The sequence below is a fragment of the Chenopodium quinoa genome, unplaced genomic scaffold (assembly GCF_001683475.1).
Source record: "Chenopodium quinoa cultivar QQ74 unplaced genomic scaffold, ASM168347v1, whole genome shotgun sequence".
Classification (NCBI taxonomy): Eukaryota; Viridiplantae; Streptophyta; class Magnoliopsida; order Caryophyllales; family Amaranthaceae; genus Chenopodium; species Chenopodium quinoa.
The window spans coordinates 368214-386987 of record NW_018744143.1 but is presented as its reverse complement, the minus strand read 5'-3'; positions in this window follow the sequence as shown (position 1 = coordinate 386987).

Below are 18774 nucleotides of genomic sequence, written 5' to 3'. Positions count from 1 at the left end.
ACTCTCTCTCACTCCACTTTAATTTTCAATAAAATAATAACCTTATCTACCTCCACTAACATCTTATTTTATTAAACCACCTAAAACTCCGCGCAATCTAATCTCTAGCTTAAAAAAAGGGAGTATTTATTGCTCCGTATCTATTTTTATTTTTCAAAATCAATTTAGATACGATTAGATAAAAAAAAAAAAAAAAAAAAAAAAAAAAAAAAAAAAAAAAACTCTGGATCAAACCAGGTTAGAACTTTTAATTCGTATTTACTTATTGCTAAATGTCTATAATTACATATTTAAAATTTTATGAAAACTATAAGGATATTTGAAAAGCACACGATGAGACAATTTTTTTATTTTTTATTTTTAATGGTCTTGGTGTGGAAGCATCATTGGCCCTTTTGAGCTTAGCTTAATTAATTCTGGTCTAGATTCAGCTTCCTCTTTGCACCAAAAAAGATTCATCTTACTCTCTCTATTTGTCCTCTTTGAAATCTCGGAAAATTGTAATTCAAATGGAATTTTATGATTTAATTACTTTTCCATACTTCAAACATTGTCATGTGAAATTTTGTTATATTCATCTTGATTTTAAGTTTTTAAATATGTAATCTATATAACTTTTTGTACTATGTAAATAGATATATTTTAGTTAAGATAATGCATGCATTGAAAATTGTGCAAAACGTAAATAGGACAAATAAATAAAAACAGATAGAATACATTTTTACCGTTTATTTGAGTGGATTTTCGCGTTTTAAGCACATTAAGACTCTTAACTTATAAGATTTGTTTTTAGGATAAAGTTTATAAATTGAATGTTAGTCTCTTCGTCCCTCGTTACTTTTCCCATTATCTTTTTTAATGTCCAAAAATGTATTTCTTATTTCTATTTATAGCTATATTTATTCCCACAATACCCTTATAAAAATATAAAAACATTTTTGTCACAAAATTTTATGCTCACATTGAATAACAAAAAAAAAAAATTCATGAGGAATATTTTTTATGATTGGGAACAATTATTTATGCAAGGGGAATAGGCCAGGTTTTTATTTATAAATGTATTGTTAATCATGTAATTTTCAATTTTTTAATTCACGTGTAAAACTCCAAGTACCAAAAGTATTAAGGAGCGGAGTGAGTAGTTGTTTTCTTATCTTTTAGGAATCTTAATAGTTTTGTTTTTTTTTTTTTTTTTAGTTTGTAAAGCTAATTTAAGGCAATGCATATTTTCAATATCAGAGGTGGTAAACTCTAATTTTTTATTGAAACCAAACCGCCGAAATTAAGATGGTGGAGAGAGAGAGATGTGGCAACAACAGAGGTTGGGAAAGGGAAGTAACGAAATAGCGCTTGTGGAGCAAACATAAAGTAATTAAGAGAACTTGTGGTTGAATTGAAATCAATGTTGTAAAATTCGAGTCCAAAAGCCAAAATCAGGCAAATTATGAATTAGGTTTCTTTTTACAAGTTTTAAAAAGATGTTTTCTCAAAAAAATCTCATTTAAAAATCTCACTCAATTTAACACATGCGTTGTTTAATTTATTTCCATATCGCCGTCAAGTGAACCACAACGTGACAATCACCATTATAGGAGACTCCAAAAGAAGGCCAATATAATGCAACTAGCTAGCGTGCACTACGAGTCACTAAGTACTGTAACACATTTAGTTAAGAGCAAGATTAGCGCAGTCTTGTCTAAAGACTTAAATCTATTGCCACATCAGCTATTAACTTAAATTTAACTATTTTTTTTAATTTAAAACTATGCTAAGACTCCTTAAGACTCAATCAAATTTATTTCTTCATCCCTAAGACTCATTCTAGATTTCTTTAAAAAATTTATTATTTTTTTCCCTTTAACATATTATATTTTAATATTAAAATTCACATTATGCAATAATGCAATATAGATGATGCATAAAAATAAATTATAATGGAATTACATAAATTTAAAAGATTTTAAAATACATGTAAAATTAAAAAAAAAAAAACACACATATTGCATTAAAATAGTTGTAATGTAAAGTAAAATTGATTTGAATTCAAATATCACTTCCCCCAAAACGACTCCACAAATCATGTTGCGATTAATGATGTCTTCTAGTGAGTCTTGCTGCAGTTGGATGCATATATACACTTTGTTTCCCAAAAAAAAAAATTCAACATATATTTACAAAAAAAATTTATATAAATCAAATAATTAATGTATTTTAAAAAAAAAAAAAGTTAATTAATTTTTTTTAATCAAAACACTGTGTTTTGATGTGTATATAGTTAAAAACAAAGTGTAAAAGTGTTAAGTTGAGTCTTAAATTCAAGACTCTACTTGAGATTTTGTTAAGACAAAGCCACAAAAATGCATAAAAAAAATAAAGTCTTGTCTTAAGACCACATAATCAAAAATTGATGATGTCACCTAGAGTCTTAATACTTAGGGCTAATCTTGCTCTAATAATAACTAGCTTTAGTGTGTAGCCTGTGTGTTGTACCGGGTAACTACTGCAATTATTCCTTTATGGTGTCTGTTTTTTTTTTTTTTTTTTTTAATTAGACCTTGTAATTTACAATTATGTACATTTATTTTCATGTTTATAACATGGTTAATGATTGGCTTAAATGGTAAAATAACCATCTTTCTTATAAGAGGTTGTGTTTGAATCTCTTTATCCTCATGTTTTTATATGGAGTAATGTTGGTTGGGGTGACGTGGCATAATGATTAAGGCTGATTGAGTGGTGATGTGGCATAATGAGAGGTTGAGTAGATGATATGGCCTAATGAAAAAGGGTCTACGTGACACATAGACGTTCTTAGAATTACCAACCCCACAATATAGCATTTAACGTAGGTACATATAAGCATCATAATTGATTCTATTATGTAAATTTTAACTACTATACGTACAATTATAACAATTGGTGTGGCTCACCCTTTTTTTGTCACCATATTGTTTGAAATATTCACCATTATTTATGCCTAGATTGATGTCTACAAAAGAAAAACATGCGAAGTATACTACGGATACATAAACTTTGCTTTAATATATATTTATAATTTGAAGACAAAGAAAGAATTAATCACTTTGGTATATTAATCAATTTAAACGTGTTCAGGAAAAAATATTTATGTTGACAGGTGAAAAATTCTGAGCCAATTGATAAAATATCTTGGTTGATGAGAGAGACATGCAACACATTTACTTAATTATAATTATGTAATTCCAACTACGTACCATTATAGAATTGGTGTGGCTCACCCTTTATTGTCATCACCATATTGTTTGTAATATTCACCATCATTTATGCCTAGATTGATGTCTACAAATGTTGACAGGTGATAAATTCTGAGCCAATTGATAAAATATCTTGGTTGATGAGACAGACATGCTATATGGACTCACTCATCTGCAATTCGATGACTTCTTGTGAGGATGGTACAAAAGTGGGAGAGATGGTTCTTTCACTAATTTATTCTTTAGTACGGAGTAGCATCCTACTACAAGAAACCGTGCTTTTAACAGCTGTATTCACCATCTGCTTAAATATAAATGCTATGGAGTAATTCCTAATTCAATAAAAATATTAACTTAGGGAATTGATTAATCAAGTCATTTAACTATTTAACCCCACATATAAGTGTGTGTGCATCATTCATTTGCTAATGAATCTACGTAATTTGTTTGTGATAGAATTTATAAATCGATCCTAGACTTCAACCATCAGTTTTAACTTTTGGTTGAGTTAGTCATTTAACATGGTATTAAGAGCCAGCACGAAACAAAGGTCACAGGTTCAAATCAAATCTCATCCTCCCCCCACTTTCAAGTAGAATATTTTGCGTTGGATGTGAGTGGGCTAAAGTTAGAATTCACATTTCAAGTCCAAAGAAATCTCATGTGAAGGGACGTGATAGATACAAATCGATCGTGATACTGGTAGAGGGAGAGGGGTACAAAGAGAGGGGGGGGGGGAAACTAGTTTTTTTGATAATAATATTAGTAATATTAGATATTTTCATCTTTAAGTTTAATTGTTTAAATCCCAATTTTCAATGGTTTAAATGATAAAATTATATACGTATATAGTTCGGATTACTTCAATTGTTTTCTTAAAATTAAAACCTCACATACTTATTCTAGATAGAATTATAGAAATTGAAATTGTATTAGAATGTTAGAGTTGTTCAGTTGTTGTTAACTTGTTAATTGTGTTAATTTGTCTAACAATTTTGATTGTATGATATCATAATTGAATTATTGATTCATATTTTTCAATTCAATTATTAGGACATGTCAAATGTTCACCTAAATCAAACAAGTGTAAGGCAACTACAAAACTACCTGATCTTCGGCAAGTTTAACGATGAAAATCCCAAGGAAATGATCCCTTTATTTCGTTTCCCCTAAACTCAAGAAAATGATATGGAAATAGGTGGCTCAAGTATCAGTATTATACGATGTTGAACTCTTCCTCGTATTCAAAGAAAAAGAATGAACATAATGGATTATCCTCAAATCAATTAAATGAGTCCGATCAGGTTTTGTGCCTTTTTAGTGAGAATTGGTTCATAAAATAGAATTGGATCAAAAAACAGAATGAAAAAGGTACTCAAAATTTCTTGACTTCCCTCAAAGATAAATGTCTGATTTATATAAATTTTTTTCATCCGTTTGGATTGTATGAATAAGTATTTTGGATAACTACTTAATGATCTATGTGCCAAGTAATTCTGTTAAACACTTTTGTCAAAATTATGCAATGTTCATTTGTCCCCTTGATTTAAATTCCTAGTTTCGCCACTGGATTACTTTTGGTCGAGTTAGTCTTTCAACAATTTGATTGTTTCTTAATTTCAATTTCTTTTAATTACATGTTGAAAGATCTATTAGATAATTTATTAAGTACTTTATTATGTTTTTGGGTAAAATTTTTTATTTTTTATTTTCTTTTTTCTTTCTTTCTTTCAATTTTCAACATTAAGCTAAGTTCAAAGAGCTAGCAAATCATAACAACAATTTTTAAGCTTTGATTTTTACTTTTTTTTGAACCAGCAGCTTGCTTCTTCATTTAGTTTTTGCCAAATCATTAAACCGATCTATTTTCTTAATTAATTTTTTAGCAATTGTGCTCTTCATTTTTTACAAGTTTTTATTTTTTTTTAACCAGCAGCCTGCTTCTTCATTTAGTTTTGCCAAATCATTAAACCGATCTATTTTCTTAATTAATTTTTTAGCAATTGTGCTCTTCAAATCTTTAAACAATAATTATATACCTGTATATTGTTATAATTATATTTCATACAGAGGGCATCGTTCTACTATCACATGAATCACTTAGAATTGTTCGAAAGAATAAATTTTATTGTAGTTTGATTATTAGGGATTGATAGAGTATATAAACCGATCCTGGGTTTCAACCATTAGCTTAACTTTTTGGTTGAGTTGGTTCTCTGACATGGTATACAGAGCCAACATAACACAAAGATTACGGATTTTGAAGGATCAATAAGGTGATGGAATAATAACAAGTATACTCTAGAGGGGGGAGGTTGAATAGAGTATGAGAATTTTTCGCAAAACTGTAAATCTCAAGGTCTCAAAATCAGTTTCAAGGCGGAATAAACTGATTTGCTTATCAGATTCAAGGCTTTGAGATTTACTTCAAGATTTAAAAACAAACTTTGAAACTTAGGCAGAATGTGGATTACGAAATAAAAAACAGAAATAAAAACAGTAAAGTAAAGCAAATAAAATAAGACAAGGCACAGCGATATTTTTACGAAGTTCGGCAAATATGCCTACGTCTCCGCCTAGGGTTGTCCAACCCGTAGGATTTTAAATCTTTTTATTCCTTCCTTTAGAGTCCTAAAGCACCTAAAAGATCTCCCATCTTCTTTCTGCAGCCAGCCAGCTACACCTTAGCAACTCAATTCCCAGAATTAAAAAGCTATCTCACTTTTACTATACTTTGAGTATTATAATAATAGTCTTAGTATATCACTCTTTTGGTAATAGAATTTATGCACTCTTGATATACTATCTTTTCTCTCAATCTAATTACAAAATAAGGTATTGAAGAACTAGAGAGAAAATATTTAACACTCTTGCTATAGCGTATGAAGCTTGATAATTCTTGTGTGTTCTTGTTCTACGTTGTTATTTCTTCAGCACACTTGAACACTATTTATAGAATTGTAGAGCTGGAACTTGAATTTGAATTTTGAAGCTAGCTGTTGTAACTCTTCAACGTTATTTGAACAATTCTACTTGCGCTATTTTTGGGCTTCAAAAACCAACGTTATTCTTCAGCAACAATATCCAGCCTTTGAAGGAATTTAAACTTTGCTGAAAATAAAAGTTGTTAGGATAAAAACAAATTTATTTATTCAAAAGATAATATCATTATCATCCCATATTTCAAGGAGCCTGCAAAGCAAATTTGTTAGAGATATTTATCTTATCATTATCAAAGATAAATCTGTTAAAGATAAATATTCAAACTTCAACAAAAATTATCTTGTTAAAGATAATTATTCAAACTTCTGCAAAGATTATCCAGATAGGTATTTAAACATAATCAGAATATATTAAATAAACAAGCAATTAAAGTGGGCTTAAATAATCCTGCCAAAATAATAATGGACTTTAAACTATTAAATCTGCACTTTGACACGCGCATGGTGGGCTTAATAAAATATACCAATTCGTGCAGCCCAATGCAATATAATACTTGTATTACATATGTTTTGACTTCCATCATAAATTTAAATAAAAATATTATCAAGGTGGAGCCTTTAGATTCAATTCTCATCCACCTGGGTTCTCATAGAAGCAGTCCATGGTGCACCAACGATATCGAGTGGTATATATGGTACACAAGAATGAGACAAAAAGATTCAAAATCGTAACACTCTATCTATTATTTTAAAGAAGGATTGTATGCATAGTTTGTTGTTGGATTTCTAAGACGTACTATAGGAGGTCTTTCTATGAGATTGAAAATCTATTGGTTATGGTAGATTCTCGTTGATAGTGGAATGGATATCTTAACATGATAATCGAAAAATAAGGTAGTCCTATTATTCTAAACATTTTTAGAATATGGCCCAAGTCCATTCCATAATTAACAAGGCAAACTAAAAGATTGTGTTTTTTTTTTTTTTGACAAGAAAAGATTGTTTAATTTAACAGTCAGTACAACTTAGAGATGATTAGAAATTTAGAATTGTTTGGCAAGCACCTTAATGAAAGTATGAGTTTCATTTTGACTTACTAAAGTATCAAATCTAATTTTTACAAGGGATGCTACATGATTCTTATTTTTTTAAAATTCAAACCACATCTAAAAGTATTATTCAAGTCTCATGTATTTAATGGAGTCCTGGCCCAATGTTACGAGTCCCATTTTTATGTCCATTTTATACTCTCCAGTCTCATTAGTTATAAAAATCGCATCATAAGCAGAAGCTGCATTGGAACCTTTGCCTATACGATAATAACATGGTAAAAACAAGATAGAAAATACAAAAATGAGAATGATTTCTTAAATTGTATTTAACGAATTACATGAGGGGCCCTTAAATAGGCTTAGAGAAATAACAAACTGAACACAAAATTAGGAGCACTAATAAGAAGTGAACTACACCATTATTCCTTAACAAATGTATATAGATAAGAATATGCTAATTTATTCACTAGACTAAGTAAACAACTACTTAGCTACTGCTACTAAGAATTAGGAACTAACCGTAACTACTTCTACTTACTACTTATTACTTTGATGGACTATATTCAACATGTAGAACGTAACTTAAGACTTTCAAACACAAAGCAAATTAAACTATTATCTTAATTGTAAGAGTTAAGAGGAGTTGGTGTTGCGATAAGCATAAGAGGGTTTTCTCGCCCAACCGTGATACCCACACTTTCCGCCACATCCAAAATATCACCTCCTCTACCATTTGGTAACGCCCAATTGAATTCTCGAACAAGGCTTGCTAATACGAGTTCGACATTGACCATGCCAAACGATAGTCCGGGACAACTTCTTCTACCAGCTCCAAAAGGCATGAGATGCAAATGTTGGCCCCTAAAATCTGTAGATGATGAATCTTTTAAAAAAAGCTCTGGATAGAAAACCTTTGGATCTTGCCAAATTTTAGGGTCTCGTTGAATTGCCCATTGAAGTTCTAGATAGCTGCTAAGAGGGGGGGGGGGGGGGTGTGTGTTGAATTGTAGTATAGGTAAAGCAGTAGACTTTTTGCGGAATTCAAACAATGTAAAACAATAGAGAGAAATGATATGGGCTTTTCGAAATTTCCACTATGTAAATCAAACTCTTTTACAAAGTGGATATTCAACCCGAACTAAGTTCCACAAGAACAGAACTTGTTCCCAACTCTCTCAAAAGTTTCGACTCTGAGACTTCCTTTACCTCACAAGTTACAACTCTCACAAATACCCCAAGTCCCAATTACAATAAGTAATACAAGACCTAATGTACAAGAGAATATAAGAAGTATTTAGGAACTCTCTCACACTATTAGATAAATTGCTCAACGGAATAATAATGCTCAAGAATTCTGCCTTACTGAGATCGATTGCATGAGTTTTTATAGTTGAAGCAAAGTCATTATACACAAAACCTCAACAAAAATTCCTATAATTTTGCCATGAAAACCGAATGAAGGTATATGATAAAACCGGTAGCTTTAACTTATTCAACAAGATATTTTTGGTTTAGAAAGGATAATATTTATTTAATCAAAAAGATATTTTTGTTTCAAAAGATAATCAATAAATTAATCTGATAATTTATTTAAAATATAATAATATAAAATATCCTTTTTATTTTTAAACAAACTTATTTAAACTTTATTTATCATATTCCTTCAAAATCAGTTTTATATTCCAATTGAACGTTATTAATTTTAAATTTTATAATAACGTGCCTCACTGAGTTCCATAAGCCAACTTATATTCTAAGTACTTACAAACAATCTAGAATATGGGTTTGCACGTTGTACTTTTATGAATGCTACTCCGCATTCCTGATTGTGTGTTCCTACTCCGGAACGATCCTTGTTGCATGAACCTTTCATTTACCAAAGACTTAAAACATTCATTAGTCGAGTTTATCAGTTTGTTCATAACCATAAGGGTCAACAATATTCCCCCTTTTTGATGATGACAAACACTGACAAACTTAGGTAAATAAATATCGTCCAAGCATGCAAATAAAAACTTTAAAAACAGAAATTTAAACAAGCATATACAACACATAGACTTAAATTAATAAAGTGAGCCCCAATTCAACCAAGTGTGTAGTCCTTTAGGTTGAATTTTGACCACTTAAAAATAGACTAAAGATTTTAAAAATAAAATAAACAAAAGACTAAAAGACTTAGACATTAAAAAAGCAGGGAACTTAAACACTGAGCAAAACAAAAGAAATATACCTCATGTTTAGCCTGACAATACTTTGAGCCTTCCATGAAGTTTGTCCTTTTCCCCCTTTTGGCATTATCAAATGAACAAAAGAATAGTTTGCTACACTCCCATTACGCTACGTAGGGGGTAGTAAGCTCAAATATAGCAAAGTGAAGGCAAGTTATATACCAAGCAAGCAACAAAATGCATATCATCAAGTTTTAATCTCAATGAGCCAAGTTCCTTAACATAACAGAAAGTGATAGAGTGTTTAACAGAAAGAAAGAATATGACAAACCAAAATAAAAATTGTTCAAAGTTCTCAAATAGCAATCAAACAGGATGGTTTATGGGGCAGGGTTTTCAGGTGGATCTTCTTTCTCTTCCACTTCCTCAAAAGCAACCTTTTGAATGGTCTCAAGGATCTCTTTGTGACTTTCTGCAATCCTTGCCTCAGTGACTGCAATTCGATTGTCCTGTGCCTCAATCATGGTGTTCACATGATCATGTACCTGATCTCCAATAGCCTTCATCATTCGAGCCATTTCATCCAGTTTTGCCATCATAGAGGATGATAGGGCTGCAAGGTCTGCCTTCACCTGTTGAATGTCAGACATAGGTGCACTTGTTCCACTGAAAGCAACAAAACCAAAGGGTTGTGAAGGTGGAGAAGACTGTGTAGGAGGAGGCTGTTTAGGAGGAGTTTGTGTGAGGAAGGTTCCGATTCAAAAGGAACCTGTGCAGTAGGAAATTCAGAGGTAGTGTGCTCAGAGGAACTTGTGTCCACAACATGAATAGGCTTAGCAGGAAAGGAAGGGGCAGGGGCTTTTGCTTTGGAAAATAGTCTGGCACTCTTTCTTGTTCCCTTCCTACCAACAGGAGGAGGGGTGTACTCTCTTTCACTCTTAGTGTCCTCACTGCTATCTTTTTCCCCCTCGGATTTTAAATCCTCATTGTCTTCCTCACTGCTGGATTTCACATCTCCCTCACTCTCAAAATCAATATCCTCACTCTCTTTAACCTGCGCTTTCCCTTTATCCTTTTGTCTCTCATTTTTTGTCTTCCCCTTCCCATCTTCTGTACTAGATATGAATTGAATCTTCCCATTCTCTATCTCCAAACTTAGTCTAACCAAGGAATTTTCAGATAGAATGTTGTCGGGTTTCAAATAGGTGGGAGTTTCGGACTCAATACTTATACCGAAATACTGAAACAGAACAGTGAGAAGAGGACCGTAGGGAATTGTGGCTTTTTTATCATAGTATATGAGATGCTCTATCATTAAGTTAAGGAAATTGATCTGAATTTTCTTGGTGAGGCAGAAAATGATTGTAGCATCAAGAAGTGAAACGGTGCTACGTCTTTGCAACCTAGGAAGAATACCCTTCCATGTGAAGGTGAAAAGCAGTTGTGAAGAGGAGACATAATTTTGTGGTGAGAAGTGACCACTTTCGGATTTCCCCCTATAAACGTCAGGATTTTAGACTCATTGTACTCACCTATCTTAATGGATTGTTTTTGTTTAACATAAGAACAATGACCATGATTGGGAACTTGAAATAGATTTCCTAAGTATTGCGCATCAAATTGAATTCATTTCCCTTTAACAGTAGCCGAACATACACCACCACTATGCTCAAAGGTTTTCTAGAAATCAAATAGAAGTTTGGGATAAACAGGGGATATAGAACATTTATGGAACAAATAAACCTAGTTTTGACATTCTATTAAATCAAGGAATTTCGAGAACTTACATTCAACACACCATTCGTAATTATTGTGATATCCCAGGGAGTAATTCCATGTTTGACCACAGAATTTCTTTCTCCGTTTCTGATCTCCTCCCTTTGGTGGTGGTTGATTTCCTCTTCGGCGCTGTAGGAGGATGAATGACTGAGACTACAACTGATTCCGGCGACTCCTTCTCCATTGGTGTCGATTGATGTTTGCGAGTGGATGAGGATTTTGGTTGTGTGTTTAGGTTGGTCTTCATTGTTATGGGATGAATGAAGAAGATGGATGGTGTATGAATGAAGGAGATGGATGGTGTAATTAAATAGTAACGAATAGTAAATCATAATTATCCTACGTTTAGACAGTGGACATCACCTTGCGATGAAACCAATCAGGAAATTCAGCTTCGCATTTCTCCATTACTTCTTCTCTACGCAGATCAGGTCGAGTACTAAGGACATAGTCCTGAAATTCCTACAAGGCCAAAATTAATGTAAATAAACATTGAAATCATTTCAGATGATCATATCATCCAACTACACTTCACTCACTAAACTATGTTATACCTTTCGTATTCACCAAGAATGCCGGTGTTTCGTAACACGAAAAGATGAGCACAATTTAGTTCTTTTTCATCCAAAAACCGAGTTTTACCCTTAGTTGACACACGACTGCTATCCTCCTTGAACAACTCTGAAATTTCAGCGTCGTCCTCTGTGGAGTCCACATCGGCATTCACATTTCGACCGAGATCTCGTGTTTTAAAGTCAACCGTCGCCTGGAAGTAGTTACTGCAGAAGTTTGCTATCTTTTCGGTAAGATAAGCATTGCAAATGGATCCTTCAACTCGAGCCTTGTTTCCAATTTTTCTTTTCAAATGGTTGAGGAACCTGTAATCATATTTATGTAAATATATAAACACGACATTACAGTGAATTTGATGTAAGAAATAAGATGTGCATGGGTCTTTGATTTACCTTTCGAACGGATAAATCCATCTATATTGCACAGGACCACATAACTTCCCTTCATAAGGCAAATGAATGGGTAAATGCTCCATGGAGTTGAAGAATGCTGGGGAAAAAACCTTCTCAAGCTTGCAGAGTATCTCAGCTATGTTATTCTCCAATCGTTCCATGTCACTAACCGTTATTGTGTAGCAACACAAATCGCGAAAGAATTGGCTGATCTCTGTTATTGCATTCCAAACATATATAGGGAGCAATTCTCGCAGAGAAGTAGGCAACAACCTCTCCATGAACACGTGGCAATCATGGCTTTTCATTCCGTGGAGCTTACATGCTTGTAAATCGACGCATATGCTCAAATTGGAGGCGTAACCATCAGGAAACCGCAGCTGTTTAACCCACTCACACAAAACTTTTCTCTGGCCTTGTCAAGAGCAAATGGAGCCATTGGCATGACCTCTTTTCCCCTATCATCCTGCTGAAGATGAAGCTGCGGACGTTTACAATATTTGGCAATGTCATTTCGAGCAGATGGCGCGTCACACGTTTGCTTTTTCACTGCCATTACAGTGTGAAATAACTGATCAAAGAAGTTCTTTTCAATGTGCATGACATCTAGGTTGTGACAAACAAGCAAATTCTTCCAATATGGAAGCTCCCACATTATGCTTTGCTTGAACCACCCCTTCTTTTCTTTTTTGAGGCGTTGAAGTGACTCGGGCCCATTTGTAGCCTTCGGAAGGTCTTTCACACATTCCCACAGCTCCTCTCCTGACATAATGTGTGGAGGGGCACCCTTTTCGACTTTGTTTCTGCAGAACGCAATTTTACTATTCCGAAAAGGGTGATTCGTCGAAAGGAACTGGCGGTGGCAATCAAACCAAGACACCTTACAACCATTTTCTAGCCAAAATGCTTTGCTTTTGTCCATGCAATATGGACAAGCTTTCTTACTAGATGTGGCCCAACCGGACAACATACCGTAAGCCGGGAAGTCACTAACGGTCCATAGGATGGATGCTCGAAGATTGAAATTCTGTTTCATGGAAATATCGTACGTATGTGCACCAACTTCCCACAACTGCTTCAACTCCTCAATCAACGGTTGCATGTACACATCCAAGTTGCCCTTAGGATTTTTAGGACCAGGAACGAGCAACGAAAGGAACATAAATTGTCTTTTCATACACATTGAGGGGGGCAGGTTGTAAGGGGTCAAAATGACAGGCCAACAAGAATATTGTCCCCCAAACTTGCCATGAGGAGCGAAACCATCTGTACACAAACCAAGCCGAATATTACGAGGCTCGGAGGCAAACTCTGGAAAGCAGTTGTCCAGGTGTTTCCAAGCTTCACTATCACTAGGGTGTGCCATAGTGCCTTGCACTCGAGGATTTTTCGAATGCCATGTCATTTCCTCCGAAATAGTCTTGGTTGTAAACAACCTTTGCAGCCTGGGTGTGATCGGGAAATAAAACAAAACGTTCAAAGGCAGTAGGCTACCCTTGGAAGTCTGCTTGTAGCGATCGCTGCCACACGCCCTACATGTAGACAGTTGGGCATCATCCTTCCAAAACAACATACATCCTTTAGGACAAGAGTGAATCCTTTCATGAGTCATTTCCAAGCCCTTCACAATCTTTTTCACCTCATAGAATGTGTCGACCATTTGATTGTTGTTAGGAATTGCTTCACTGAGAAGTGAAACAAACCCATCGACACATCTGTGCGGAAGATTATACTCGCACTTTAGACTTGTGGTTCTAGCGGCCATCTCCAACACAGATAACGAACTACCTTAGTATAATGGCCTTTCAGAAGCCTTCAACAAATCCAGAAAATGCTTAGCTTGGGTATTAGGCTCCTCTTCTGATGATACACTAGCCTCTTCGGAATGCACATGATCCTGACTTTGACCAAACGCATCGAAAACCATTTCACGATATTCGTTAGACCCTCTTACAAGAACTGTCGGAAACCCTTCCCCGTGACACATCCACTCATAGTAATTAGGTACAAAACTCGCGCGAAACAAATGAAGTTTAACCATATCTGGGTCCCAAAGCCGTTTGTTCTTACATTTAGCACATGGACACCTAACTTCATTCGGGTTACTACTTTCGGGATTATCTTTGACGTATTGCATGAATTCATCAACCCCTTTCTCAAACTCTGGATTAACATATGGCCCGACCTTCCTTTCATACATCCAGCTACGTTCTGTTCGTTTCATGATTACAACTTCTACACAACTCACGCACATTAGTCACAAAGCGTACTTCCTAACCATTATCCATCAATCATTCATGAAAATGCAAATGAGATATAAAATGCTTCCAAAGGGTCCTATTGTGAGAATAAGCGTACAAGGACAGTCCCAACCAGGGACTATTCAAGACATACTTCTATTGTGTATGCCTTGAACGGGTATCTAGGAAAATGATTATGCAAAGGATTCATTTATTATATATATATATATATAAAGTGAAGGTCACATGCATTATACTAAATAAAGATTTATTATAATTAAACTAAGCATACACTAACAAACACTACATTAAACTAAATACACTAACAAACACTACATTAAACTAAACTAATGGTGAAATAAACATAACTAAAATAAAATAAAATAAACTAACACACATTATCATAATGAACTAAACAAAAATATGTTAACATGTTATAATACAACAATTAAAAACTAAACTTAAATAAACTAAATTAAACTAACATATCATAACATAAACACATTCATTTCAAATATTTCAACATATTAAAATATAAATAAAATTGATTGTATACACTACACAGAAAACAATAATAAACTAACATATATCTAAATACATTTATCAACTAACATGCCAAGTATAAAATAAACTTATAATTTTTGGTTTTATATAGTCTCTAACCTGTAGATCTGTAGTAATTATTGCCAAACAACCAAGAAAATCTACAAATCCTAAAAAAAATGCAAATTAAACAATTAGGAACTAAGTTTGTGCTGCCTATGTATATTAATAAACTTTAAATGCTATAAACATCTAATGAAAAAAAAAAAAAAACAAGAAACACAACCTGTTGCCGGCGGTGGCTGGGCGTCGCGGTGGTTGCAGACCGGCGGCGGCCTGGTGTTGTGGTTGAGGGGGTGGTGGCTGTTTAATTAACAAAAAAAAAAATTATAAACACACCACCAAAAACCCCCAAAATAGTAAATTAAGAAGAAAAAAAATTGGCTAACCACTTACCAAGGCAGCGGTTTGGGTGAATTCCGGTCAAGACTTGGTGTTTGTGGTGAAATTCGGCGCAACTATGGTGATTTCCGGCAAACCCTACGGTGGTGGTGGTGGTTGTTAGGGTTTCCGCGATATTTAAAAAAAAAAAATATATATATATACTAATCAGCCTTACCTGCACCGGCGGCGACCAGGGGCGGCTGGTGGCGGAGCCGGAAGCGGCGTCTCCTTCTCCCTTTCTCCTTCTCTCTTTCTCTTTCTCCCTTTCTCTCTCTTCCTCTTTCTCCCTTTCTTTCTCTTGTTTTTTGTTGCTGGTTTCTGTCGCAAAAACGCAGAATATTCAAGGTTTTTTTTTTTTAATTTGCTGAAGGCTTTCGACGGAATTAATTTCGTCGGAACAGGTTAATTCCGAGGAATTTAAAGTCCGTCGGAAGAATACCAACGGATTTTTCCGTCGAAAAGTTCCAGTTCCGACGGATTATTCCTACAAATCCAAATTCCGCCGGAAAGTTTGAAATTATCGAGGGGATTGCAGTCCGTCGGAATTTAACCTTTTTCTAGTAATGGTGGTTTATGGAGGTGAAGTGACGGTTTTAGGTGGAGTATTGAAGAGGAGAAAGAAAAAGTGAATGTTGGGAAGAGTAATTGTGAGTGGGGTAGGTAGTGGGTATTATGACGGTTGATTATGGTGAGGTTTAATTTGATTGCAATTGAAATATTGAACCAAAAGATAAAAATAAAAATAAAATATAAAAGATAAATTTTCAAGGAAGAAAAAGATAAGTTGTGTTAAGCATAACTTATCTTATGGTTAACAAAGCAAAAAAATCTTTTTCTTTTAACAAAGAAAAGGAAGAATAAAAGAAAAAAATCAAAATAACGAACAAACTAAGAAAATTATGTGAGGTAATTTTCTTTATACAAATACAGAGAGTTTGAATCCGTCAGGAACAGGAACTTGAAACAACATGGCTCATTAATCATAATGCATTTACAATGTACACAAGTGACTTATTTAATACTTTTACCGACCTTCCCCTTTGGTAATTTGAACTGTGTTATGCACACAAGGGTGAGCATAACAACGTTCATTGTAATGGACGTACCTTGAGGGGTTCAAAGACAAAAGTCACTTGAGTCGCAGCATTCCCAGTTCCAAACGCATCTTCTCAAATTTATCTCTGCTCAATGGCTTACTTAAGATATCAGCGATTTGACATTCAGTTGAGATAAAATCTAATCTTATTAAGCCTTTTTCCACATTATCCTTTAAAAAGTGATGTCGGACATGAATATGCTTAACCTTAGAATGATGGACTGGATCCTTAGATATACAGATTGCACTTGTATTGTCACAGTGAATGGGAACACAATCCAGAATTATGCCAAAGTTACGCAACTGTTGCTTTATCGATAATAATTGGGAACAATATGCAGCAGTAACTACATATTCCGCTTCAGCAGTGGATAGAGCGACAGTATTTTGTTTCTTGGAATCCCAAGAAACCATGCAAGATCCTAAAAATTGAACCATACCTGATGTGTTCTTGCGATTCACGAGATCTCCAGCATAATCGGCATCAGCATATCCTCTTAGATTGAATGTATCACTTCTAGGATAGAATAAACACATTTCTTCCATTTCTTTTAAATATCTTAGAATTCTCTTGACGGCAATGAAATGCGATTCCTTAGGATCAGATTGGAATCTTGCACATGGACCTACACAAAACGAATGTTAGGTCTACTTCAGTCAAATATAGCAAAGAACCAATCTGTATTTTGTTTGGTCCACACGAGTTCCCTTGGGATCTTCGTCCAAACTTGTGGTTATTCCCATGGGTGTGTGGTTGATCTTTTTGTTTTCCAGATTGTATTTTTTCAATAATTCCTTCACGTACTTCTGCTAGTGAATCATTATTCCTTCGTCAGTTTGTTTGATTTGGAGCCCAAGGAAGAAGTTGAGTTCCCCCATCATGCTCATCTCAAACTCACTGCTCATTAAGTCAGCGAAATACTTACACAAAGAATCGTTAGTTGCACCAAAAATAATATCATCAACATATATTTGTACAACTAATAAGTGAGTTCCTTTAGATTTTAGAAATAAAGTTTTATCAACTTTTCCTCTTTTAAAATCATTATCTAAAAGAAACTTTGATAATCTTTCATACCATGCCCTAGGGGCTTGTTTCAATCCATAAAGAGCTTTATCAAGCTTAAGACATAGTTTGGAAAATTTGGATTTTCAAATCTGGGGGGTTGTTCGACATAGACATTTTCTTTAAGTAAACCATTTAAAAATGCACATTTAACGTCCATTTGGTAAAGTTTAAAACACATAAATGCAGCAAATGCGATTAAAATGCGAATAGCCTCTAATCTAGCTACAGGAGCAAAAGTCTCCTCAAATAGTTTATCAACTTCGAGAGTTTACTTAGATCATCAGGGATGGATACACCTTAATTATATTGGTCTGGCCTTTTATCAAGAGGGATTACTTGAATAGTTATATAACTTAAGTCACCTTATAATATAATAATGTACTACCTTCATTTTATATTATTTGTAACGATTTGACATAAAATGTAAGTGTTAAATATCTAATTGTTGCAAATAATATGAAACGGAAGTAGTCTAATTGTAGCATCTGTAACTGGTCAAATGATTGAAGATTTTAATTTTTAATGAAGATGACTAATTCAAGTCTTGAGAATACACGTGTTTTTTCCCCCACATACATTTTAATAGTAAAAATTATCACTATTTTTGTCATTTCATCCAATTCGGCTTATGATATAAAAATAACTATGTACTTTGTATGAAATATGTTGATTTTTGTAATCGCTCCATTTGACTTTTTGAAAAGTAACATAGTAATTACACCATTTCCTTTTGTGGTATGATTTCATAAATATTCAGCATGTGTTTATGCACAAAATATCTAATATCTCTTAGAAATTAGGTAATCCCAACTTTTCTTTTTTATTCTATCGTTTGTTTAATTTGTAATCTTGTGCCCAAAGTGATGGTGCAGTAAAATAAAAACAGAGAAAGTATTGTGGATGATTTTATGGTAGTCATCCTAAAAATGATTATTATTATAATAATTTTTATTGGTTAATCTTGATTTATTTTTTAATGTCAAAATTAATTATTAATTATTTATGCTGTCGAAAATAATTATAAATTATTTATCTAATTTTTAAAATTCATTTATATATTTTAAATGTTTTTTAATTTTTTTTTATTATTATCCTGATTAATTTTAAAATTCACTTTTTATTATTGATGAAATAAAAAAATATTTCATAAATTATTTAAAAATAGAAAAAAAAATGAAAAAATGTTTATAACTAATTTTGACATGAATAATAAAAACTTAGCCAATAAAAATTTGTATGATAG